Here is a 27,419-nt window from a genome sequence, read left to right on the forward strand (position 1 = left end):
AGCACATCATGCCAAACTTTAAATGCTCAATTATTTCCACACAGCCACTGCTACATCGATTAATGGAAACTAGGGGTCTGCTCAGGACACCTTGGATGGAAAGCATAAAAGTAATCTTTTAGCTGAGACCATAACAGATTCCTATGCAAAATCAACCAGGGAATATCTGTAATTCATTCTTACTAACAGGTTACATGGGAATTTGAAGAGCTGTGGAAGCAATAGTCTGCTGGACAGGGCATTATACTTTCTCTAAAACATGTTGGTTCATTGAACTTAGGAAGAACCTCTTGATTTTCACACACCGAACAATACCTTTGAGCATATGCACTTTTGCTTCCCAGAGCTCTCTGACAGAGGAATTGTACTGTATACAGATGCACAGGAGCATCCTACAGTTGCTTCCTGAGAGCTTAAGAGCTACTAATTATTATAAACTATGGTCTTGCAATCACATGACTCCAAGAGTCCAAGAGATACAACCTCTATTCAGCCATGCAAATCTATATATCTATTTCATGCAGGTGGAGTAGTTTCCCTCACAAGCATGTTTGAGTTTATGGTAGACATGTTAGGTCTAATAGCTCTCCACATGAACCTCAGAGCAACTGAATGTTCAGCTCTTATAACTGGCCAAGACCAAAGAATGCCAGGACACACCTAAAAAGGTGCACGTTCATCCAGACAGACAGAACCTTATGTAGAACATGCCACTTCCCAAATGTAGCTGGCAGTTCTGGAAGACATGGTTGCAGACTACTGATCCAGTAGAACAGCCTCATTTACCACCTTCCTTTCCTGAGGAAACATCTCTCTCATCTTTTCCTGCACTCAAGCCCTCCTTTCCCCTTTTCCTTACTTCCTTGACATTAACCCACTCAGTCCATAAGCTGACTTTTTTGCACAAGCAATTGCTGGTCCACAACTTAATTTTCCTCTGTGAAATCTGCTACAAAGTAGCTAAAGCTGAAGACAAGGAGAACAAAACAAAACAAAACAAAAACAAAACAAAAACAAACAAACAAACAAAAACAAACAAACAAACAAAAAAAGCTCTAGGGAAAAAAACTTTATCTCCATGAAAGCAGCATTAAGAACAACTTCCATTCTAGTCCAGAAGTCTCCCCTACAGAGCTGAAAGGATATGAATTGCATTATGCTGTACATATGAATAAATGAATGAATGAATGAAGACATGGGTGACTGCAATACCACCTTTAACACTAATACTTGGATCCAAGTTTAAAAGCAATTCTTGGAGAGAACAAGAAAATGCAAGGTTCCCTGTGTGAATACATGATTCTCTATGACATTCACAGAAGTAAACTGAGCAACTCACCAGGTCTAGCTTCAAGGAACAGTTTAGCTGAATAACCTTTCCGAACAGAAAAGGATCAGTTAACTCTCAGATTCAGCTGTGAAGCACCTATCTGTATCTATACACTGTTAAAGGCAGCAAACTTTTCAGTCACAGGCAACATTTTAATATTTTCATTGCTGCCACCAGTTAACCAGGTTGCCCAGAGCAGTGGTGGATGCCCCATCCCTTGAGACACCCCAGGCCAGGCTGGACGGGGCTCTGAGCAACCTGATCTAGGTGAAGATGTCCCAGCCCATGGCAGGGGGTTAGGCTGGATGAGCTTGAAAGGTCCCTTCCCACCCAAACCAACCTAAGATTCTATGAATTTAAACCAGCATGGTAAACAGCAAGCTGCTATGCAGCAAGAAAGGAAAAGTATACCTCAAAACAGTCAGCAAACTGCACAGCACTTACACTGAAGTCTCATTACACTGAATATTCTTACAGCTTCGGATGGACGACCATTGCTCTGTGGAAGAGGAATGGATTTAAGCATATGTATTAACAATTTTGTTAAAATTCAGCCTGACCCGCTGAGATGTATAAACAGCTTCTGCCGCATTTAATCCATTTAAAACATGTCTGACACCATCGCTGCTGTTAACTCTGATCTTTGGTTCTATCCCTTAGCTGAAGTGGCTGAGCTAACAATTGTGGTCCTACACATCTATTAAATATATATATATATATATATATATATATACACACATATATATACATATAATATAAAACTGACTCTAGTAAGAAAGAGTAAGTGTGGGAAAGACCTGCTGACCTACAGAGTGGAACAGGGGGGAGGCCTGGGGGGTTAGAAACCAGCCTTCATGCTCCTGCTATGTGCACGCGACTCCAACACCACTCAGCTGATTATTACACAAAAACCTTCTATAATGGGATTACTTTATATCCTTCTCTTTTCCCAAGTACTCTCGTTAAGGAATCTCAATACCCTTGTAAAACCAGAGCAGAACCTGTTTTCTGTCACAGAGGCCACAGTCCAGAGAAGGATTTGATTTCTGTTGTGTCTTTGTTACCACTTAGACTATGCTTTGTATTCCTTTAGATATTTTAATTGAGCTTGTAATTAGCCCCCACCTCCCTACCTTTATGTACCTTTTCCCAGTTTCCTTTTCAATGTGCTAGATTCTAACAACATTAACATTCTCCTCTGAAACCTCTTGAGATCCTAGCAGTAATTTCACGCACTAGTAATGTTTTACTGAAAATAAACAGACCTAAAACATTGGTAACCTGGGAATAATCCAAAGTCACATATGTCCTGATATACCGCCAAAGTGCTAAGTGACTTTCGTAATTACGTCACTCATTAACATATCCCCAGACTGCCCAGTTTCCCTCTGGGTGATGGAAAACATACCTGTTCAACTAAGCAGACTGAAAAGGTGTGACGGACAAAAGCAATGAAATCTAATGGGATAGAACCCAGGTGCCATAAAGGCTCAGGCTCAGTGGAGTGTTTTTGTTGCAAGGGCTGATGATCAAACTCCAGGTCTGCAGCAGAAAGCTGCTATTTATTCTGGCACAGCTCTAATATTGTAAGTTTTAAAGCATTCAAGGCACCTCTTGCATTCCTACTAATTACACACCAACTCCTGCCAAACCATTCTGGACAGAGGCACACAAGACTCCACTGCTGCCCAAAATTAGGGAACTACTGCCCTCAAAAGCACTATGCCTCCACACCCACTTCCCTCCTCCACAGGCAGCATGGAAACCTTGGCCACATGCCAGGAAATGGCCAAATGTCAGAATAATATGTTTAAAAAAAAAAACAAAACAAACAACCCACCCACACAACACACTAGAGCTTTAATTCCCCAAGCACTGAGATATATTCAGAAGAATGAGACCATCTACTTCCCTGTTACATACAGCAAATCTTTTTGTGCCAGCAAATCACTTCCAGTAATCCCTTACAGCATACATGCTCAGTGGTTCCTCTCCAAATAGTAAAACTTGGCACATCTGCACAAAAAGGGAAAGTTAACTTTTTAGAATCAAGACCATCCTCCTAATTGCAACAGGAACTTCAAGGTGTCAGTCTACTGAAACAGTGAAACAGATTGCTCCCGGGATGTGGAATCTCAGTTACTAGTGGGTTTTTAGGAACTTTCCAAACAAATGGGCGTAAGACAAAAACCAAAACAAACAAACATCAAAAAATCACAAATACATCTTTCTCAGGTCAGAGGAGTGAAATACCTGGCCACTGAGATTTATTTTCACAAAATTTAAAAAATACTTAGGAGATGGACAATATATATTTCCCCCAAAATTCTACTTTGCTTTCCTAAAACTCAAATATAAGACATCTCAGTCTGAAGGGTTCATATCCTGAGGATTAACTTTCTAGTTTAATGGAGAAAAAGAAGCTACTCCAAAGTTCAGTTCATTCGCTGCCTTCTAAAACACACACGTTGAACCAGCCACTGGCACTTATCTCTGCCCAAAGACTTCTAGCAAATCTGGTTCACTGGTTTAGACCAAAATGTAATTCTAAGCATGATGAATCCTTCTAAAAAACTGGCTGAGTCAAGAGGCAACTGGAAACCACTTATAACGCTAATAGGCATATCTTCAACAAAATTACCATTTTCTTAAAATATTTTAATTCAATTCTATTTCTTTGGTTAAACACAACGGAATTAGCTTGTCAACATTTTAGTGAGTGGCTGTTTTTCTGTATTTGTTACTGAACTAAAATGGGGAGAGAGAGTTTGTGGTTTTCATCAGGGTTTTATTTTTTCTTTGTTTTTAATGGCATGTTGAAATCCACAGAAGAACAATCACTTGCTTTCATTACATTTCAGTCTTCGATTGCAGCATGACAGAGGAGCAATCTTATTTTGAAATTACTTTTTAAATGGGAATAAGTCAATCTCATAATTTATTGAATTCTCAAACTCCAGCTATAATGGCAAACACTGTACATAAGCTACATCAAGATAACAAATTACAGTAAGTAATATAAAACCACAAAAATGTAATTATACTGTTTCAACAGCTGTTCTTGTCAGGGCAACGGAAAGCGTCCAGACAAATCTGAAAACTACACTGAGTTTTGTCACATTCAGCCTAAGAACCACCTTGCATGACAGAGCCAGAGACCTCTGGTCCAGGCTTTGGGCTCAAGATGTGACAGAGGATAAGTGCTTCAGGAAAAGCTGTTAAAATAACCCTCACTTCCTAGCCTTTGCAGATTAATACTCATGCTCATTCCTTTGTCAGAAACTGTATTTTCTTTCTCCTTCTAGACTTCTCAGTATCATTAAGTACTACCATTTTGGGTATTAAGGTCCTGTCATTTCAGCACTAAAGACTGGGGCACATGTGAGCTCCCTGTCCTTGCTGGACTATGGGTGTAGATGAAGCAGAAGCAAAGATACACAATAGTTTATATCATATACTTGAAGAGAATGACAGAGAACACCACCACAGACAGATAAATTATGGCACAACAGAGAATGGGTTGGGGTAGGACTCCGAAAAGATGGCAACTCATCTCTGTCACAGAATTCACTATGACCCTGAGCAAAGCACTTATCTTCTTTCTCCTCTCTTTATCACAGCAACTTAAAATGCACCTTCTTTAGGAAAGAACTATAACTATTCACTTTGCATATAGAGTAAGAGACCCTCATCTTAATTTGATCCTCAAGGCACTACTGCAATTATAAACAACAATAGGTAGGGGAAATGATCAAATAATTAATGTGAAAAAACACTGAGATGCATCTTATAAATTATGCAAGCCGTTGCAATTATTAATAACTTCCTAGATTACTGAAACTAAGCCAATAATAAAATTCCATTTTTTTTTTTTATTTTTCTACTTCTTCCTTCCTTTACCATCACCCAGTTAGACAGAAGACTACATTGGCACATTTAACCTGCATGAGGACAACACCACTGCTAAGTGTTGCCTTTGGACATAAAGCCTTGCAAGGGAATTTTTCCATTACAATGATTTGCAAAGTCATAATAATATTTCTATGTCCATATTAAATTTTATAGAGGGGTTTCTTTTATTACCCAATATAAATTTGAGGCCTCTATTACCTGCCACACTATCTTAAAATAATTCCGAGGTTATGCTGTCATCGCATAACTCTGGAAATTTGTAACCCTAATTCAAGCACTGGAAATATAACACATAATGTACAGCAAAAGAAACAATGTAATGCCAAGAACCATTTTCTACTACAATAAGCTGGGGAGTGGCTGAGCAGAAAATTCATCTTTCATATTGAACACATCAGTAGTCCATAAGTGAAGATCATACCTCTATCAAGTGCCTGAATGATAATGTCTCTTGTGAAGCCATTTCTGAAGTATCAGAAGACAACAACAACAGTTTTCTGAAGGCCTGAAGTCAATTGTTTGGCTATCTGGAAACAGATGTACCAGAGAAGCCTGGTTTTGCTCACATTCACTTTGTACTCAGTGTAACCCGCCTTGGCTCCAGGTCCTCCACTCTCTGCTTTATTCACGAGAACAAAGACAACGTGTTCCTAAAAGATGCCACTTTCACATCGATATAGAATAATAGAAGAAAGCAGTAATCAATCTCCTTAGTTGCCAGATATTAAGAACAGCAGGGAACTTATTTGCACTGTGTATAACCAAGACTGTTAAGAGGCCAAGAAATTTATGCAAAATATTCCAGAGACATTGTCTGGCAAGCTGTTTGTTAAAGTAGTAAGTATTTCACAGCCTGGTGCTTCATCTTTCCATACAACAGAGTGGCCATACAACAGAGAGGAACAAGGGCTCAGACTTCTCTTGTAAAGCAGTCTGGCACATGCTGATGAAAAACACCATATGTGAAATATTATCATTGCTGTATCATACAGAAACATAATTTCATTTAGTAGGAAGATAGCATGGCATGCAGACACAAGAGAGAATCTGTTAGCAAGCACCAGGTTCTGTCAGTAACACACATGCATAATAGCAATAGACTACAAAGGTCTAAATAGACTCCAATAAAGCAGGAGCTTTATTGAATGCACCGATCTACGAACGCGACACACTTTGCACTATGGAACAGTACGATGTGCATCATGGTAAGAGCTGTGTGTGCAAATGTAAAGGAGATGGCTTTTATATATAGGTTTTTCCAAGACAGAAACAATTAAAAATATACATACAGGTCAAAATCTGTGGTAACTCACAGTTTTACAGGAATTGCCCAGTTAAAATTGTTAGTTGCTACACTGGGGATGGTTCCACTGTTCTTAGCAGCCCAGGTTTCACAGTGGTACATAAAACATGTTCAAAAGAGACCTCAGAGAACAGTGTCTCTGCCTCTATTCCAAGGCAGAAAAAAATGCAATTAGGTTGTTTTTCATCATCATGCAGGAACTCAAACTGCAGGAGCAGGAGCACCAAGCTCTCACCACCCATGAAAACACAAAGAGATTGCAACAAACAGAACACAGGAAACTAAGCACAGATCAACGGCTTGTGGATAAAAGTTCTGCTCAAGGAGATAAGTGAGCAGAACTTAGTCCTAGCAGTAAGAGAAGCTGCAGTCTCACATCAGAAATGGCACTCTTTCATGAATTATACAAGACAAGGCTCTACACTCATACCACTGTTTCCTGTAGAGTCAAACACCTAACAGAGGGCAGCTAACAACAACAAAACCCACAGCAAACACTGGGCAGAGACTTGTCAGCAAGTGTAATGCTAGTTGTATTGAAAACTAGTAACACCAGGAAAAATTTCAAATTTATTCCCCAAGCTTTACTTCAGAATCTGTGACTTTGCTGTACTGATGTGGGTGGGCTATAAATATCCACCCAAGACATAGTACACACCAATACTACCCTTTCCCAGCATGAAGTCACTGACTCGGGACACTAAATTTGCACCTTTATCATACTGGGCAACCATCAAGTTTTGTGTGATCTTTAACAGTGTGTCTCTCATTTTCTGAGAATCCAGGCTGAACCACCCTGTCAAAGAGCAGCAAGTACTTGAAACTGCTGCTTATGTCTAGAGACTGCAGTTTGACACCACAGAAGAAACCAAGAATTTACACAGCCAAATAACTGAATCGAGACAATAAATGGACATTTATACTGATTCTAGCTTGTCCCCCTCTGTGACTACATCTCACCTACAGGATGAAGCTGAAAACAGCGAGGTACACAGTGATGATTTCATTAACAGAATATTCCGTATTACTGTAGGAAGCAACAATTGAAATACCGACTGGAAAATCCTTACTCCTTACCTTCAGATCAAGATACAGTGTGCAGCAGAAAATGTACAGGGACTGATTCTGAGTGTGAAGAATAACCAACAGTAAACGGCTACCAATTCTGCAAGGACTGCCACCCTCTGCTTGGGATGAGATGGATTCTATATGGAAAAACACACAAAACATGATTGTGTAGCTAAATCCCTATGAGAAGATACATGCAGAAAGGGACAAATAATCAACATAAACCTGTTCACAATCAGAAAGCTTTATAACTGTTCAGTATTTTATTTAGGAAGTTGGTGTTTTTTTGTTTTTTTCTTTTCCTTAAATGGGTCCTCAGTTTATAAAACACACAGCTCATTCTTTGTATAGGCAGACAAAAATCACGCTAATTATTTACAACTACAATATTTTTGTTATTGTTAACAGAGATGTTTGTCCATCAGGGTTTTGTTTCTTACAGCTACTGATACTTACTTTCTGGTCAAAAGAAATTCAATTATGAAATTAATTTACTTAAGACAAAGATAAATTTATACTAGGAATAAAACAGAGCCATTCTATGTTAAAAACATACCACAACTAAAAGGTTTTGTTCTGATTTCAGCAACAAACACACCAAAAAAGACAAAACATTTTTAGATATTTAAAGAGATCTTTAGATCTCGAAAGCCGAATTTTCATCAGAAATAAGCAGAGCCAGTCAACTTCCTCATTTGAAGGAATAAAAAGCCTTCAAAAAAATCTGAAGAGAAACAGATGATCATAATCCCACTGCCTGCTTTGACTTCACTACATTTTGTCCACACAGAGTTTCAGCCACACCTCCAGGGCTTTCGGCAAATGACCTGTGACCCTGTGGTCTCTACGGTGTGTCCACCTGTCATAGTAGAGGCCAAATTGTGCATTCCCTCCCTGCGCTCTCCAGAGCCCGATAGTGACCCTCCACCTTCCCAGCAGCCTGAAGCCTTCTAGCCTTCTCTTAAAGACAAGTGTCAACTCCTTTTTAAGGGACTAAGTCATGCATGCAAGAAAAAGTAAATCTACGTACACATTTGTATAAGCAAGCTCTGACTCAAGGTTAAGGGAAATGAAGAGTGGGATTTGTTGGGAAGTTTACTGCAGATCTGAACAGCAAGAGAGTTAAGCCAGTGCTCTCTACATCACAAAATTCAGCAGTGATAATTGCAAAACAGCGCATCGCTAAAGCCAAAAAAGCTCAGTGAAGATTAAGGAAACAACTTTTAAAGGAAAATCTATCTGCACTGTCAATTCTCCAAAGGATCTAATAAACCTGAAGGCAAACAGGCAGTCAAAATCCTGTCCCACTGGAAGACTTAGGGCAGCAGATTCTGAGAATCTGTCACATATGGTGTTGTAAAACAGCTAGCAGTATGTCTCAGAGTTGACTTATGTCTACACAGAAATGGCAGCAGGGCTTGCTCAGCAAAGTTTTTGCTCTTGAATTATCATAAAAATTCTCCTGTTCCAACTCAGTAGTCTGGAGCATTCCTTGTTCAGATGAGTTACTTTCTCCAAAAAGTACATGCCTGGCCCGTTTAGCACAATCCCACTCCTCTTGGTGCCAGAACAATAATACCCTCATACTAAAGGGAGAAAGATTGCGAAAGACAAGCATTTCAGTTTCCAAGTAACTGCTTGGAAATGCATTTGCATATGTAGCATAAGCTTTAGCACACATATACTTATCCTCAATAAGTGAAGAAAGTTTGCTTTTACAAAATGAACAGTGGAAAAGCACAATCTTGCATCAAGGGGCAGCTCTGTTACTGCTGGCCCAGGATCACAAGGAGCAGATCATGAGACCCAGCTCTCCAGAATCTTTACTGTCCCGATGGTCCAAGGCTATGCACACACTGTGTATGTTACATGTATAGTAAACCTCTTTGGGACAAGAGCCCTTATTACTACAGCCATACAAGTGCTCAACTGAATAACGATATTTCAGCATCTCAAACAATAGAATAACATGCGTCCAACATGAGAACTGTGAGCTCTTGTGAAAATCTGCACTCAGACTTTTAAGAATGGCCAGCATCAGCTGGTCCCAAATAGCCAGGTCCAGTCAGCAACTAACAGAGGAAGTATTCATATCAAAAAGCACACTACCTGCTGAATAGAAGGGCTCTAGCAATTTACTGCCACAGGAAATGCAGTACTTAAGTCAAGGGTACTTATTTATAGCCTACTTGATTTCAAAAAATTAGACAACAGAACTTCTGTTTCTTTCCTAACATTACTTTTGACCTATCTTGCACCTGTCTTTTAAATTGATAGAGACCTTTCAATACGACACCAAAATGAGGCTGGGGGAACTGAAGATTAGCTTACAGTAAGTGGAAATTCCCGATTAGCTCTCAGTTGAAAATACTGTGGGATTGCAGTTCACAGTTCTACATTTGGCTTGCAAACATACTCTGAAAATATAAGACCTTAAATAACAGATGATAGTACAAACTTAGTAGATGCCACATGGTGAGATACAAAGCTGTCAAGGAAAGAAGATGTTGTACAAAGTAAATAAAAATGTAGTACCAAAAATTGACGATATTTATTTCATACCCCGATAGGCTTTGGTTTCATTCCCAAATGTTGCTACACCAATAAATTCTCCTTCCCTAGGAAGTCACAGCAACACAAAGGATAGAGGAAATGACGCATAAACAATCTGTGTGTTGACAACAAGGCAATTTTGTAATATGTTGTTATTTATGGCCAACACTTAAGCAGATGGAAGATGCATCAAAATAGAAGTTTCATTCAGAACATGCAAGCCAGGGAGAAAGTCTCTGCAGGAGCAGTGCACCACGGGAAAATACAAGGCAATTAACAGCTAGAACTGCATCACAATATTGCTTTTAACTTAAAAAGAAACGCATGGTAACACACCAGAAATGAGGAAAAGGTGCAGTACAGATGGCAAAAACAAAGTCGGGCCCTTGCTCTGTGCACTGAGTAGACTGGCATTTGTTAGTCCACCACCTCCATTAGACATCCCAGGGGCTGCCTCCCTGTGCTGCTTTGACTGAAAATGGGTTAATTTTCTTTGTGCAGTTTGAAACTTTTTCATAGCTAGCATGCTCATTATTTGAACTTAATTTGAGAACAAGCAGGTAACATCCCAGCACAGAGCTAATGTTTTTAATTGCTCTGGTCTGAGAGCCAAGGACATTCTGAGCACCCTGCTTAGAGGTGTCAAGGAAGGGGAGCAGAGATGGAACAGAGCTTGACTGACATACAGACTGATCAATGAGAGTGTTCCATCCCATCAACATCACGCTAATTATTTAAGAGTGGGGCCTTCTGATTTGGGTTCTTCCACTACCTGTGTGGCTTCTCGGGCACTTGCTCTTGTGAGCGTTGTTTTCCTTCTTGCTTGCTTGCTCTTGCTATTGAAGCCAGGGGAGTCTTGAGTACTTGATGTTTAGTCAGGCTTTTGCCATTTGGCAGAGGCCTCTGGGCTTTTATGCCTTCTTCCTTTCCTTTCTCTCTCTGTGACTGGCTTTAGGACCAGGTGTGGCTTGCTGGGACTGACTGCTCAGTTGTGAACAGAGTTCATGAGGAATTGCCTTGAGTATCTTTTACTTCTATTGTTTTATTTATATATATATATATATATATTTACTAGTAGTGTATTAGTATTTTGTTATTTTATTAAACTGTGTTTATCTCAATCTAAGTTTCTCCCTTCCCTTCTGATTCTCTCCCCTGTTGGAGGCGGTGGGGGACGGTTGAGCGAATGGCTATTGTGGTTGTATTGCTAGCTTGGGTTAAACCATGACATTCCCTCATCACATAGAGGGAAGAACAGGCTGGCCCAACAGTCCAGTGCACAATTTCCACCTGTAACTCCGCATGGCACAGGACATGGCTCCCAACAAACACACTCATTTTAGCTGCACTGCTTTCCATCGTATTAGTTCATACATGAAAGGGGAAAATAAAATAGCAAGGGAAAAATATTTACACCTCCTTCTCTCCTTCCCACTATTTCATTTGATTCTAAATCAATTTGGAAGCCCTGCTGGCATCAGGGCCCTGAAGTGCTGACAGCTTCAGAGAGCTTCTAATATCAGAAAATCCAACTCTGTATTTTTCTCTCAATCAGTGGGGACCCTTACTCATACTATGGGACACAAGGAGCAAAGCAGTTTTACAATAGCAGTCTTTCTCTAATAACTGATTTAACTTTCCAATCAAAATGGAATTGTGAGAGTTTCCCACCCACTTGTGAGGTATCCACATGCAACGCTAGAATTACAACCTTCTCAGCCTCCCCACACACCCACTGCCATACAGCTCCTTGTGTCACACAACTGCATTTACCAAGCATTAGGTTTGTAGCTTGGTTTCAGAACCAGTTATATGCTCTGTATGTGCCTTTCTGTCTCCTTTGGCTAACTCTGATAGCAGTAGAAATGGTCAAACAAGCCACTTAAAAATTGAGTATTTTGACATTTCTTCTCAAAAATTTTCTCTCTCTGAGAAGTATTTGCTTTTTGGTTTTGGTGAAATGCATTATTTCCCCTCTCCCTCCACTGTTTTACCTAACAATACTTTCTCCAGTTTTTGATAGACTTTGAAAAGGTGAAGTTTCTACTTTGAAAAAAAAAAAAAAAAAAGGCTGGAACTAAAATTTCTGCATTCAGATCAATGAGATTTTCTTTGGAGAAGGATCAGTGTTTCTTTTTCTTTCCCTACGGCTCTTCACAACTTTGCATAGCTAAACTGCAGATTAGGCTTGAAAGAGTTATGACTTTTCCTTTCTAAAAATGCAACTAGGCCATTTTTAGGTCTAAAGCCTGCAGAGATACAGACGTATCTCATGCTTAAACACACAAGTTATAATGACCGAGTTAAATGAACAAATTACAGTGTTATGGTAACAGCAAGAGTAGAAAATACAGATAAAACAGCTTGTTAGACTGGGTTGGTTAGAAGGTTTGCCAGATCTGATTTGGCAGTGAACACACTGATAACCACCCAAAGGTGATTTATAGCCACACAGCCACAGCAGTACTGGTGATGTCAGAGAAATATTTTGCACAAAAGCCTCATTAAAAAAAGCTGCCCAATGGTGTAGCAGGGCACATCACCAATTATTGTTTATGAAAAAAGAAGTTATGTAAAAGAAGTTAGCATAGAATATATAAAGAAACAAGATTAAGGTTGGTGGGTTTTTTTTTTCAAAAGTCCCTTTTCTCTGGGATGAATATTATTAAAAGCCTTGATTTGCTCAGCATAAAGGTTAGCCTGTTTTTAAAACCATGAAAATGGTTCCGCCCCCGCCTTTTGTCAACAGCGGCCCCTCAGGGCAATGATCAGCAGCTGCCGCAGAGAAGCTTCTAGCTGCCACCTGAAGCAGTCTCCCCCTCCCGCTGACACACACCCCCCCCCCCCCCCGTCAAGTAAAAAGTAAATCATAAAAATACTTAATTAATAAATCATTAAATCCTCACACACATCCCTCCCAGAAACAATGTTTTTACACAACTCACCCTCCTTGGAGTACCACATGCGTGATTTTTTTTTGTTCTTGCACTTCACGTCAAGATGCGAGCAGGCAAAAACAACAACAAAAAAGGCTCCCTGGCTACCCAAATTTCACCCAGTTTGTAAAGGCACATGGGAAATATTAAATATGGGCTGCCCTGTACTCATTTCTAAAGCATTTCTGGCTAAAGCCAACAGGTTAGTGGCTTTGCTTTGAACCCCGACACATTGCAACAGCTGCCATTTCTGTAGAGCAGAACAAGAGGATATTTGGGCCACACCTTGCAACAGTGGAGATGTGAAAAACAATTAAAAAAAAAAAAAAAGAAGAAGAATAAAAGAGACTTCTATTGAGCCTCTCCTTCAAATGAAATACCTAGTCCTGAAGCTGGCAGAGAAGAAAAACTACCTTATTTTGATGCAAACAAGTTGTTTTCACCATGAACCTTTTAAAACATTCCCACCTCCTTCTCACAATGTAAGAATTGGTCAGAACACTATCAAAATGTTTACCAAAGCTTTTCAGATGCCAAATCAGAAAAAGACAGGAGATGATCTCTTTGCTCTGCCCATGTACCCAGCAACTCTTCTTGCATCAGGCCTGGTTTCCCCCTTCCCATCCTCTCTGTATTGCTCATCACACCTACTGTCCTGATTTTTCACATTTAAAAAGCACATGTCAATCTTTCGAAGCCAAAGCCAAGGGCCATGACACAGCAGAAGCAACTGGCATCAATCCCACAGTGTCACAGCACTGCAGTGATTTACACGAGTCGTGCCTCTGGCATGCTCTGCCTTCTCCCAGGCGCAGCACAACTTATATGACCATAAAACAATAAATAACAATAATAACAGTGCTCTGTGCACATTCTAACTTGAATAATTGCTTTCTGTCTCTCCCCACTCCCCTCAGACTCTCAGCAGGACACAGCTACTCCCAGTACTTGCTTTGCCAACCCAAAGAAAACCAGGCCCTATAAAGTGATACATCCCCAGAGACAACAGGAATGTATTTACACAGCAAAAAAAGCAGCACCTTGGCAGCAAACCTCCCTGTCCTGCCTGGAGAGATACAGCAGGAAAACAATAGCAGCAAGGTGGGCTTTGACCATTAGCCAGGTGCGGATTTACGAGGGAAACTGGGAAGGTTTTCAACGCTTGGTCTAAATCACAGAATCACAGAATGTTAGGGATTGGAAAGGACCTCGAAAGCTCATCTAGTCCAATCCCCCTGCCAAAGCAGGAACACCTAAATGAGGTTACACAAGAATCTCTTGCTCCTTCACTGCGGTGTCATAAGCTCACATGCCCACAGAGCAGAACCAGTTTGTTGTCTCTTACACCAGGAAGTGCCTTGCTGGCTAGCTGCACCATGGCAGCTGTCTTAGGCAGCCAAAATACACATTTGTACCCTGGCTGATGGTATACTTGCTGGTGTCCTCACACCTGTCAGTGCAGGATAACACATTTGCTCGGTCCTGCTTAGTCATACCCATTTTGTTAAAGAGAATTAAAACATAACCGCCAAAAGGGTCCAGACAGAGAAAGCACTGCCAGCCCTGTTCTGCACCAAGTGTCTCACCGCACAGTTTCATCCCTGTTATAGATGGTGATGGAGGAGCCTGCTAGTTTACTGGCCCTTGGGTGTTTGGTCAAGACCATCCAGGGTCATGAGGACAGAAGCGGTATCTGTAGCTCTAGAGGTTTAGGGTCAGCCTAGGACCCTCACACTTCCTCAGTCGTCCTCTAATCCTTCCCCTTCTTGTTCAGAACTAGCCTATGCTGCCTGACCCAATCTCCCACATAAAAGTGTACAGGGACATAATGAAATGAAGGAATAAGTAAAGAGCCCTGGCATACAGAAGAGAAACAAGAAAGTCTAAAGATTCAAGGAGATAAATATTGCAGAAGAAAAGGAGATGGGTAAGAAATGGCACAAGGACAGAAACTGGGAAAGCCATGTACAGATTTATACTTACATGGAGTGGGGAGATGCAAGGTGGATTGTCAAAAATCTCTGTGCACTGGTCTAGCTCTTCTGTTTCTCTTAGTGACAATACTTTTACTGATATTAACAAGTAGGTCAATGATAAATAGTTCAGGAACTCCTCACAGTGAATGTGCAACACAGATTAAAATCAGAGTGCAGAACTGGAGGAAAGGGGGCTGGGGAAGAGAAAAGAGGAAGAACAGGTCCCCATTGTGTTAGCAGGCACATATCCCTGTGTGATTATACCAGCTCAGTGATGTGCTGTTAACTTTCTCTCTTTCAGAATGGAAAGTTTCTATCTATGCAACCATGACAACAGCACACAAATACAAATTATCTGCACTGTAAAATATGCACTTTAAGAGATGAATTAAGGCAAAAAAAATCCCCTATAAGGTTTACAGCATGGATCTCTTCAGTCACTGGTTCACCAGTATGAACTTGACCACCACTATGGGTTTGATTTTCATTTGTGGAGAACATGTAACCATTTTTGGCATGTCTAAAACAAGCAAACAAACATAAAAAGCTATGCAGCAATACTAAGCTGTTGTTTCTCTCTGAAGTTTGAAAACTATAGATGGTTTTAGTATTGCCATTATAGCTTCAGACTGGTATAAGCCTTAACATCTGGAATTACTGCATTTTTCTATTCACCATCATCTGCTGCCAAAAAAAAAAAGACAAAAAACGACTAATGCTGTTCAGCTTCATTGGAACCCTGTCGGACAAAACAAAACACACCTTTGGCAGGGTAGCCACACCACCAGCAACTGGGACAATGCAGTCTTCCCCTCAGGCTACCGAAAGACATCTGTGAAGTCTCAGCACAGCCTGGCAGTCTTCAAGGGCCCTAAACAAATCACTGATGTATTCACCTCAGAGAGGGTTTCTTCTAGCACTCTCTGTATGAACAGCTTTGCTACTCTGTCTGTCATGAGTTATTATTACTAATCTTTATAGTGCTTTAGCATCTAGGAGCTCCAGGCAAGATCAGTGCCTGTCACGGAGGCACCCCAAAGGCAGGCAACAAGTTCTGAAGAGATTTCATTCTAACAAGAGCTGTTTAACAGAAACCAACTACAAACGGGGATTATCCAAAATTATTCATGACTCTGATAACATTACACAACACATGTTCAGATACTGGTTAGTTCAATTACTAAACAACCGACTCAAACTCATGGGGATCAGATCCCTAAACTCTGGAGTAATGATTCCAAATGTGCAGATTGTCCCTGGAGAATGCTCCTTAGATGGCCAGTCTAAGGAAGAGAGTCTTCAACTCTTGACCTGCTGCCCTGAGGAGACCAAATCAAAGGGTGTCTCTGGTGGCTCCATTCATAGCCTAGTTGAATCTGAGCTGTGGTCACTTTTGGTAGGTGGCCAGAAACTTCTCTCACCCAAGGCATCTCACTGGTCAAAAGCCCTGTCTGTTGACCAAGGAGCATATGCATGACCATAGCGGTCCAACACCCTAGAAGTTTCTGTTGCTCTCAGGGTGGCAGCGGGGAGAGTGCATCTGCACAGTGTCCCAATTAATTTTTGCACAGCACTCTGAGACAGAATTCCAGCTGAAAACCTCACTGGCTGAAAGCTGACCTATTTCACTGGAGCTAGGATACAATTATGACCCAAGCAGAGACACAAAGCCAACCAGCACCATAAGCCTCTAGGAGAGCTTGGCATAGAGCAACAGGATTAGCACTCTGATGCATAGCCTGGCGCACCACCTTTCTCCATAAGATGTAGCTGGTATGTCAATAGACCCCTGCAATAGCAGCTTTGTAGAAGGGCAGCATTGGGCAACACAGGTAATTCTCATGTGCACAGAAACGCACAGTCAGGTAGCTGATACCATCTGCCCCTGACAGCCTTTCACATTGCGAGTGCTTCCCGGCAGGGCAGCTCCAATATCACCACACATCCTCTCTATTATCTCCGTTTCTCTGAACGCTGACAGAGCTGACATCTCATTTGAAAGCCCAGGGATAGGAGCAGTCTATGGCTGCCTTAGAGGCATAAAATATTGCCCCCATTCTAAGCAGAGCCTGCCTGTACTAGGCAACATGTAGAGGCTCATGCATCTGCTTGTTTAACAGAACACTTATTTCAGCCACCGAGCCTGTAGCTTTTATAGCCAAAGGCTGTAGATTTGAGACCTGCTGTCTTTCAGCCACCACGGGGTGCTTTACATTCTAGTATCTCTGTAAAGTAAATTACCATGGCTTCCAGGATCCTATATTGCTGCTTTTAAATATCACCATGTCAACTAAAACCTCTATAAGGAGCTATTGTGCTTCTCAGGGATTGGAAGTCCATGTTTTATGGCACTAATTACATGTTGTTTTTCCTGCCACTGGTACACAGTGCAGTGCAAACCAGAAATGGCACAAAATTATGCTTGTGCTTTGTCAAGTCACTGTGAGTATTTCTCATGCCTTGTCATTCTTCCAGAGAAACAACGTGACATCCTTCTCTGTATAGTATAGCTGGCACATAGTGATTGTTTCTGACTACGTGAAGGGTAGGTTGTTGTTACTATGACAATACAGTGAAAAAAGGGTGAGTCCGGAGCCCGTGTAAGCCCTCCTCACTCATCCCCAAATCATTTCATGTTTGAGGCACAAGTTTACTCAAAAAGGATCACTTCTTATAAAGCAAAAGAGGGGCTGAAGGGATGTATGGGACATTACTTGCAAGAGCAGAAGATTAAAGTTTAGGAGCTCAAGGAGAGATTTTTCAAAACAGCTCAGCTTCAGTGTAACTCTGCTTTTAACACAGAAGTGATAAGGCTCCCATTGTCTACAAAGTGGGAAAGTGCTATTTCACTTGGTAAAAGAGGATCAGGAGCACATGATTTAAAAATGCCCTGCAGTTTTGAAGTCGTTTGGTACCAGGAAAATGTGTTTTACCACTTCTTACACAGCCAGCAGGTCAGGAAATATGGAGTTGAGAGGGGTGTCTTGTTTTAATCATGAAAGCTCAGAGCCTTGCTGGAACATCTGTCTTAAGAAGACAAGACAGTGAGCTGACCTCAACTATTGAAACATCATAAAATCCTGTGAGCCAGCGACCCTAATGGATGACTGTGGCAGTTTACAGCAGCTTGTCTTCTTTTTTGTCTAAGCTTTTCCCAGGCTAACGCCTGTTCGTGTGCTCCAGAAAAAAAACACTTGGTATGGGAACAGGGTGTGACATTTTGTGCTTTGCCATCTACTTGGGTAAAGACAGACAAAATGAAAAGCTTGGCAAGAAATATCCCTATCCTCTATGTCCTTATGGGATGGAGTCTATTTCTACAGTCCAACAACTTCCAACAAAATTGACTCATGGCTGTCTCTAGGGAAAAAAAAAAAAAAAGGTAGAACTACTGGGAAAGAACAGGAGAAGACTGTGAGCAACAAGGAGCAACAAGTGACTTTATACTGTAGCCAGCTGCAGGGATTGTGAAAGACTTTTAATGGCAGTGAAGACCAAATAGAAATTGGTAGGAACGATCCTCTTCTATTGCCAGCTCTGCATCCTACTACACAAAGATCGGAAACCTTGATCATCATGAAAAGAAATAGTAACTGGAGGAGCTTCTGCTCCTGGAAAAGCTCCAAGTAGCTGACTTGGGTGAAAAAAAAGGAAGTCCATTAGTTTTGAGATGTTAATTAATCTAGCCAGTTTCTATTGAAGATCAAAGACAAAATTCTGGTCCAGAAAGGCTTGTGGACAAGAAGGCTCACCAGAGCAAAGGAACTACAAAATAGAAGTGATTCCTTTTAAGGCACAAACTTGGGGAGTGTGGTGGGGAGAAACCCAAACCATAAGCCCAGTTAGCACCTGGAGAAGGCACACTTTTTGCTCACTGTACTTTCTGCATTTGCTTTCCTGGTGGCAAGCAAGCAAGCAAGCACAAAGGAGAAAAATAGGAAGATGGCAAGGGATCACAAAGGGGCCCACCACAACCATATATACCCATGCCCTCTTTTTGCCACAGAAGTTATTTCTGGATATCTTAAATTCCTGAAGCAAAGGTTTGCTTTCTTCTCTGTACTGTGTTCCCTGTGCCATTTCCAACTGCCTGCTCAGCCCTTACAGTTTTTTATTTGTTTGCTTAAAATGAAGTGAGCCTAAGGCTGTGCTTGGCTTCTGCATATTTTGATCATGCTGTACTTCAAATATTACATCCCTTCAACAACGTTGGGTCTTGGCAGCTCTGCTGGATCTCCAGCACACAGAGAGGACAGATTCACCGCCTCATGTATTTTCAAAGGAATTTTTCCCTCCTATACTGAGAATTATGCAGGAAGCTCAAGCAGAACCTTCATATATTCTGCAGAGACCTTTACTTATAAGTTTCTAGGATATATCCAGCTACTATATTGTAGCATCCAAAGATAAAGTAAGACAATTAAGTGCCCCTTTGCCCTCTCACTTATACAATATCACTTTAAGTACTTAATATACCTTGTACCCAAGCTCTTAAAGCAATGCTCCATCCTTAACCAGGAGGTGTGCATATTCCTAGTCTCATCTATGCAAACCTCTCATTCTTACCCTAAACACAGCTCTGCTTGGCTTTTCCCACTGAATTAATTTGGCCTTGTACACATGTGAAACTGTTTCTGTTTGGGGAAAAAAAACAAAACACACAAACAACCCACCCAAATAAACACCTTTATGAACAGCCAGAACAGCTGTGCTCCCCACAGACAATGGAGGTTCCCGTGAAGAAAGCAATTCAACCATGGCACTTGGTTGTGTTTTGAAATGCTGAATATTGAAATATTGAATATTGAAATGCTGTGGTCTTTCAAAAAAGTCTACAGGTCAGGCTTGAGCCTGAAAAGTAAGTGTGGTAGACAGATAAATGAAATGGAGATAGTGAAGAGCTCAACAATAACAGATGGGCTGAGCCCTCTGGAGGCAATTTGAGATAAATAATCCGGTTGAACTAATGAAGACTTCCTGGAGATGCAGACAAAACTAGAGTCAATCAATACTTCTCTTTCTTTTTCTAAAATGAAGAAATTCAATTAAGATTCCCATACATTAAAAAAAAGAAAAAAAAGCACAAAAAAAGCTGTTCTGGTGGTTGTGAGGTTTTTTTTGTGCTTTTTTTTTTTTTTTTTAATAAAATATCTTCATCTCAGTGCAACATTGTAACTACTGTAATTCTGAAAAGCGTTTGAGGAAATGTTTGTAAGGTGAGGCAAAATTGATTTGAGGAAATGACAAATGGCCATTAATCCAGGAAACTTTGGCCCTTTAATGAAATGGGTGAAAAGGCAGCTCAGGAAAAGATGATCAAAGGCAGATCCTTTCTTAGCAACTAAAAATGTGGAGAAAGAAGAGCAAACAAGTGTCTGATTGCCTTTTACAATGAGATTATTACTCTGTGTGATAGTTACACATGTCTGAGGTCTTTTAATCACTGCCTGGTCATTGCCCATCAAGGGAATTCTAACCAAGGTGTTAGTATAATTTAATATTAATCAAGATAAGCCCTCCTACTTGCTGTCTGTTTTGACTCTCAGTCTCAGCAGAGCAATGGGAGGATGATATTTGTCAGCTTTTGGCCATTTCCCGGGCTAGTGAGTGAATGCTGACCCCTCGCCGCCTTGAAATTTCTGGTAGAGCAGCAATTTACGCTTTCCTCATTGAGCAACCGATGCGCAAAGCTTATCCTTCACCCCTTCCTTTTTTTAATTGTGTATTTGCCATAAGCTGGTTTGTGAAAATGTGAATCCTGAGCCATGCCTACACCCCAAGGTTCAGGCCTAAATTTGATGTACATAGTCCCAGCTTCTGGAGTCACAGGATTATACTGCTGTTTCTGTTGGACTTTGAGGAGATACAGTAAGTTCCCAGCTCTCACGTCTGTGCTGGAAACCTTAAAATAAAATAGCATGCATGTAAGTTAATTATTTCTTCCCAAGATTTCAGACAGCCTGAAACCATAACTATGACAGTAGAGTTCCCTCTATTTTTAATAACATTTTAAAACAATAATGGGGATGTGATGAAGACGGAGAAGGAGGAGACAAGGCAGTTTCTTATCTTTAGTAGCTGAGATGGAAATAATAATCTAGGCAAGTAAGAGATCACACCTAAGCCAGCGGAAGTAAAGTTGGATACCAGGCATACTGTAAGCTGATGCCAAAGTGGCAGGTGGATTTCCAAGCCACCAACAGTGTGGTCCAAAATAAAATGCAAATACTCAGACTTCATGTGTTCCTTGATCTACCTCTGTCCTGTAGTGGAAGTGAGAGAGAAACATAATGTCCCCTGTTACTGGCATTTGACGTTTTGTCATAAAAGCTCCCTCTATCAGCTACTTGAAGGTGCTGAATACTAGAAAAAAGAGCCCTCCCCTCTGAAAACCTGCAAAATGATCCTCATAAAATCAGTAATGAGATCTAGTAGTAAAATAACACACATTCATCTCCTACATACACATAAAATACAGCCCTCCATTGACACAGTGGATGCTAAATTCATTCCCTACTCTGGCTTGAAGACTGAACTTAAAGCATTACCTGTCCCACTTCTTGGGATAGTGCTCCTCATGTATTAATGCTTTCAAAGCATCAACCCAGAATGTAAAAAAAACTGCAAGAAACACAATACAGATGATTCAAGGTGCAGAACACAGAAATTATGAGATTGTGGATACTGCTAAATTAGAAGGATTACTGTCAGCAGTGGTTTCCAAGGAGGAATTCCCAATCTTAATTGAAAAAAATCAAATATACTAGTGGAAAGAAGTGTTTTTCTACCATGAAAACTAATAGCAGCTCCCTTGTTTTACCTGACGGTTCACCTTTGCCTCCTAGGATAATTTTGCTATTTTGCATGTGTAGTGATAGTTTAACTGCTGAGCACAAAGTTGCCATATAGGTTTGCTAAGTACTCACAACATAAAATAGTGTATGTATGTAATATATATGTAATAGTACAAAAAAAAAAATGCTAGAACCCTATTGATTATGTACCATAAACAAACTACTTTTCCCTAGAGACTGGAAAGTAATTATTCTGGGAAGGGCCACTGTTACCTCAGAGATCACAGTCACATTGCAGCATTTAGAACCAGATTTTCTGTTGTCTTATTTTTCTCACTGAAATAAAAATCATGTTATCTTAATTCAGAAGTAATAATTTTTTCCCCACTGATGATGTTTTAACATACCAGCTGTGTGCACTGAAGTAGAACTCGCAAATGTAACTGTTACATGCCTCTACAATGTTAAAAGCTACAATCAAACAAACAAAAAATGGCTTTACCTTATTGCCCTCACATAAAGTAGAATGCATTAGAATTAGACTTCAGTATCTCTGGACAGCTGTTATTGAAGCCACCCAGGGAAGTGAGAGATCAAAATCCATCAGTTTTGGAAGCCAAAATGAATTTTAGAAGCATGAGGCTGAGTTTAGACCCAGCTCAGGGTTTTATGGGGGTCACCCACTTGTGGAGAAACTCAATTTTAGACTCAGCAAGATGGCTCTTTTCCATATTGGCACCAGGGCATGTGTTTCTAATCTTGAGTTTCTGCTGGAGTCATTTTTATGCCCGTTATTCCCATGTGCATGGGACAGCTTGATGGAAAATAGTGGTATGTGAACATCACCTGCTACTGGGATGCTGGTTTTATCCTCCCTCTGGCCTTACAGTGATTTTCCCTTTGTTTTTAGGTCTACTTCAGGTAACAAATGTAACTGAAGTTCTGCTTTTTAATCAAGAGTTCTACTTTTCAATCATGTCCAGCTCTCAGCAACTGCTATTATTTCTAGTTGCATTTATTGTTCTAACTAGATTTATTCATATTTTCTAATAAACTGGAAATAAAGGTTTCTTAAGTTTCCTTGTAAAACTCCTAAGAGGTTCAGCTTGAGTCTCTGTAAAATGCATAAAATGATAAAATAGTTAATCTCTGGGTGCAGCAGCCAACATGGTGTGAAATTCAACTCCATAATGGCAATGAGGTAATTCCATAACATTCCTGCTCTTTACGTAGATAAGCTTTTTAGCCATAGTTCTGTTCTAGTGATGCCAAAATCATGTTGTTCCAATTCTGTTAATGGAATAGCTAACTTTTCCCATTGAGTTTTATTATTGTTAACAGAAATACCGCTGCTGGGTTTTGAGCATTATGATCTGGGAACCACTGCAAGAGCCATTAAAATTTCCCCTTCCTGATGAAACACTGATAATGCTTTACTTTTGGAAGAAATTCACCCAATGAGGGGTGGCAGGAATGAAATAAATAAACCACATGTAACAAAACAAGTTGAATAAAATTAATGAATTAAAAGTAGAAGGTGGAAGGAAAAAAAACCAAACCAACCACTGGATGTGATTTTGAGCAAGTCTGAAGTTTCTTGGTGGAGCTGTGAGCAAAGGCAGGCAGGAACAGGCATGGAGGCTGAGAACGCTGCTGCATTTTCAGTTGTGCTCTGTTCCCAAAGACTACAGCTCATCTTTCTGGTGTGCCTGGAAGATCCAGAGTCTCATCCCCAAACCAGCACAATTTCCTCTTGGAATACAAAATAAGGATTTTCAATAATGTGAAAATGAAATTAATTTCAGGTAATTTCAACTCAAAATCAAACAAATAGAGTCCTTAAGGAAATGGGTACCTCTAGCAGAGCTCTTTGCCTAGAGTTGTCCAAATAACAAGGCTCATCAGGCCTCCCACTGAAATTCTTGTTTGTGGATGTATAACTTGGAATAAACAGTTTTGCAAGTAGCAGAACTGATGAAACTGTATTTCCTATTATTTTCTTCCCTCCTCTCAGGCTGCCCTGCAATATAAATATGTTAAGCTCCCTTTCAGACCCCTGTTATAATGCCAAGTTATTTGGCAAAGGTGATGACTCAGCTAGAGCATTGCCCCTACTGAAGGCTTCACCTGATCTTACTGGTCATCAGCAGGTGTCAAACATGTGAAACAGCTGTGTGTTCCTCTCCTTTACTTTAGAGAATGAACCAGGCAGCTGTGAGCTTTATTGAAACCTGGGAGTGCTGGACTCAAAACTTCTCTCCCTTTCCCATGCAGGAAATTCAGCAATAGTATTGGATGAGATGGACAGGATGACTTCGGAAGTGTAACTAGATTACAAGCCTCAAAGACATTTGTACTTATCCCAGTGTCAGGAGAAAATACTGAATGGCCCTTACTCTGCTGTATAACACAGTAAAAGATCTGCACTAATCCTGAGGCCAATGTTCACATAAGCAAAAAGCTCCTCAGTCTGTAAAACATGCAACTCTGCTGCCTAACCAGCTCTGTGCCTGCTGTGGAATTTCAGATGATGGGGCTGTCAGAGTTTGCTCAAGGCCACACCACCACATTCTGGTCAACCACAACTTGTAAATGTAATTGCATTGCTTTATTTATTTTTTTTTTTTAATAGCAACTCACCTAAGTGACTCCCATCCAATTGGCAGGTGCATACATCTCACGCTTCATTCAATTCAGGGTGGTTCAGTTAAATCAGCATTCTTGAAGGTTGCACTCTTACATGCAACCTTCCAGAAGCAGGCTGGCCAGAACCTAAGAGATGAAATCGTGATAATAAATGCCAGTCTTTTTGAAAGAGCTCCGAAAAGTCTGACCAGCAAGACAGAAGGCAGCAAAGAACTGAGGAATCAAACCTCATAAAAGATATTAAATCCACAGTGAGGGAGCTAGCAAGCATCTTACTGAAACAAATACTATTTTACACAGACCTCAACAACCAAGGGACCCAAGGAAAGGTTCCTCCTAGCTGAGTGGGCATTTCCCAGGACTTGTTGGTTTCATTACCTCATCAGCACCCTTAGCTTTTGGCAAAGTAGTGCTGAAAGCTCTCCATTTAAAGCAGGCCACAGTAAACACAGATCTACCATCTATCCAAAGCTTGTATAAATTTACTGTGGGCAAAAGCTCAACAAAGGCTTATTAAAGACGTACCCGTGGCTTCCAAATTAAGCCCATTTTCTCTAATTAGGCTCCTTTTTCTCAGTTTTCCTTTTTCCTCCACTCTTAAAAAAATACAGTAAAATAAAATAAAAAACCAACAGCAGTACTACGAAGGCCATAAAATCCATGTGCTTTTACTGAGAAGGGATTTGACACATCAAAATGTTGGTGGAAGAGAAGCAGAAACCTCTACTTCAGCTGAGAAGTGGACAAGGGAAACCAAGAATTCTGGTTGACTTGGATGTGGTTGAGAGAAACCTTACATAATCTCTGTCTGGTTATACTCTGAAAGAGTCTGTCCTCTCCTTGGGAGTTAATTCCCAGCATAATTGTTCATTGTTTACAGGCCAGTTTCTGTTACCCATTCCTGCTGACAGAGCAAACACTAATTTCATCTTTTCATCTGTTAAAAGTCTTACTGAAAGCAACCAGCTCAGAACAAGTTTATAGCAAAAGCTGTCCTTGTCATTAGATTATTAGCACAAAGACCAGGGACAGGCAATTTGTTCATTAATGTTAAGCAACTAGTCTGTAACAGAGTCTAGTCTGTAACAGAGGAGGTCTATGCTAATTATTTTAATAAGTAGCTTAGAAGGAGCTAATAGCTCTGGTAATTAGCAGCGGCCTACAGAGCAAAGAACATGGTGCTCATGCATCCTATGCTGGGCTCAGCCTGAAATCTTGGCTCTCCCAAAGCCCAGTTCATCTAGCCTGGCTTTAAGCTCTCTCTACAGCATCAGGAGAGCTGTGTAGAGAGCTGAAGGTGAAAATCCTCAGTTAATTTTGCATGCATCTGGTCCCAAGAGCATCTTGGCTCTTTCACATCTCAATCACAGAGACATGGGATATCTGCTGTGACTTCCTTTGGGAGCAAGAAGCATAAATCAGACAGAAACCCACAGCCTGGGCCAAGCAGCGGAACTAATCCCAACCTTATTTTCAACCACTTATCCTAGAAGGCAGCGAGATCCAGGGATCAGAGAGCTGGTGAGTGAGGGGAAGCAATTCTTTCTTTCTCGTAAAAGGTGGACATTCAAAGTCAAAGAGTCTGCAGTTCCTAAATGGGCAGCCCCATTTTCATATCCAGATTAAAAGGCCTGATAATAAATGCTTCAGACCTAAACAGTTGCCTGAGTTCTTAGGGACATGGTTTAGAGCCAGAGTTAGGTTATGGTTGGACTCTTCCAATCAAAATGATTCTAAGATCTGCCGAGTGAGCCACTCATCTCACAGGAGTACTCCCTATCCTGTCCCAGCTAAACTCAGAACTGTACTTAAGCCCGATTTCAGTAAGCCACCCTTTCCCAATCATATTTCTTTTGCTTGAGGCAGGTCAGAGGATAGTGATGGCCACATGGGCATTCAACTGGGTAGACTATGCTCCCTGTACAGCATCTGCAGCCTGAGGAGGCTCCCCAAGACATCCTCATTCAGCTTACAAGGCAGAGAAAACAGTCCTGAACCCGGGCTTAATTGCGAGAGGGGAAAAGTAAAGCCAACCACAAGCACAGGTTAACTGAATCACAACTTACAGCCTGCAGGGTTGAGGCTGGAGGACCAGGGAGGCCCCTCCTGCTCCTAACACACATTGATCTATTCCATGCACGCTGAAAATCTTCAGGTTTTTATTCAGTACCAAACAGTACTGTCATTTAGGTAGTACCACATATCTCCCCCCTCCCTATCTCTTCTCAAAGACATGAATGCAAAGAAAATAGCTTTGAAAAACAAAATCAGTCAAACCCAAACTGAACTTAATAGAGCAAGCCTGGAAAATCTTCAGTAACCAGCTCTCCATAAAGGTCTCATGCAGAGGCAACATGCATGTAATACAATGTTTTGAGTTGGCTTGTTTGTTTAGCAGAGCTATTATCAAATTACTTTTACACATTTATGCTGAAAATGAGTCTTCTCTCTATCTGTTGTCTGCAAAATATGGTAATTGTTTCATGCAGACATCTTGATTTGTACCTGCATCCAAAGCTAACAATGCTGACCCAAAAATAATTCAGTGACTCAAAAATAATTAACAGGACAGTAACAATCAATTCTTTCAAAATAGCTGGAGAAATTAAGGACTAACAAATCACAGAAATGATGGCTCAAGTAGGGTTTAAGTGATCACCTAGTAGTTACTAAGCCTAATCTGAATACAGGAAGAATATCACGTTTCATCAGCTTCCATCTTCAGATTTAAGAGCCTCTCAAGTCCTCATTTATACCTGAAGTGTCACTAGCACATACATTAAAGCTGACAAAATCAATTTACTGCAGCAAAGTATTCATCTCCTTATTTTTCCCAATCACATTAATTTTCCTCAATGTTCTTTATCAAAAAGAAACAAACAAGCAGTTTGTGTTAATTAG

General features: G+C 40.6%; 1 long non-coding RNA gene across 1 annotated transcript; it reads right to left on the minus strand.

Moving 5' to 3' along the window:
* Positions 1-1,889: 1,889 nt before the first annotated feature.
* On the minus strand, positions 1,890-25,838 carry LOC135579369 (uncharacterized). The gene is made up of 3 exons (XR_010472323.1): positions 24,513-25,838; positions 7,623-7,750; positions 1,890-3,346 (listed from the first exon to the last, which is right to left on the minus strand). It is a non-coding gene; the product is annotated as an uncharacterized LOC135579369 (long non-coding RNA).
* Positions 25,839-27,419: the final 1,581 nt, after the last annotated feature.

This window comes from Columba livia, chromosome 4, assembly GCF_036013475.1.
Source record: "Columba livia isolate bColLiv1 breed racing homer chromosome 4, bColLiv1.pat.W.v2, whole genome shotgun sequence".
Taxonomy (NCBI): domain Eukaryota; kingdom Metazoa; phylum Chordata; class Aves; order Columbiformes; family Columbidae; genus Columba; species Columba livia.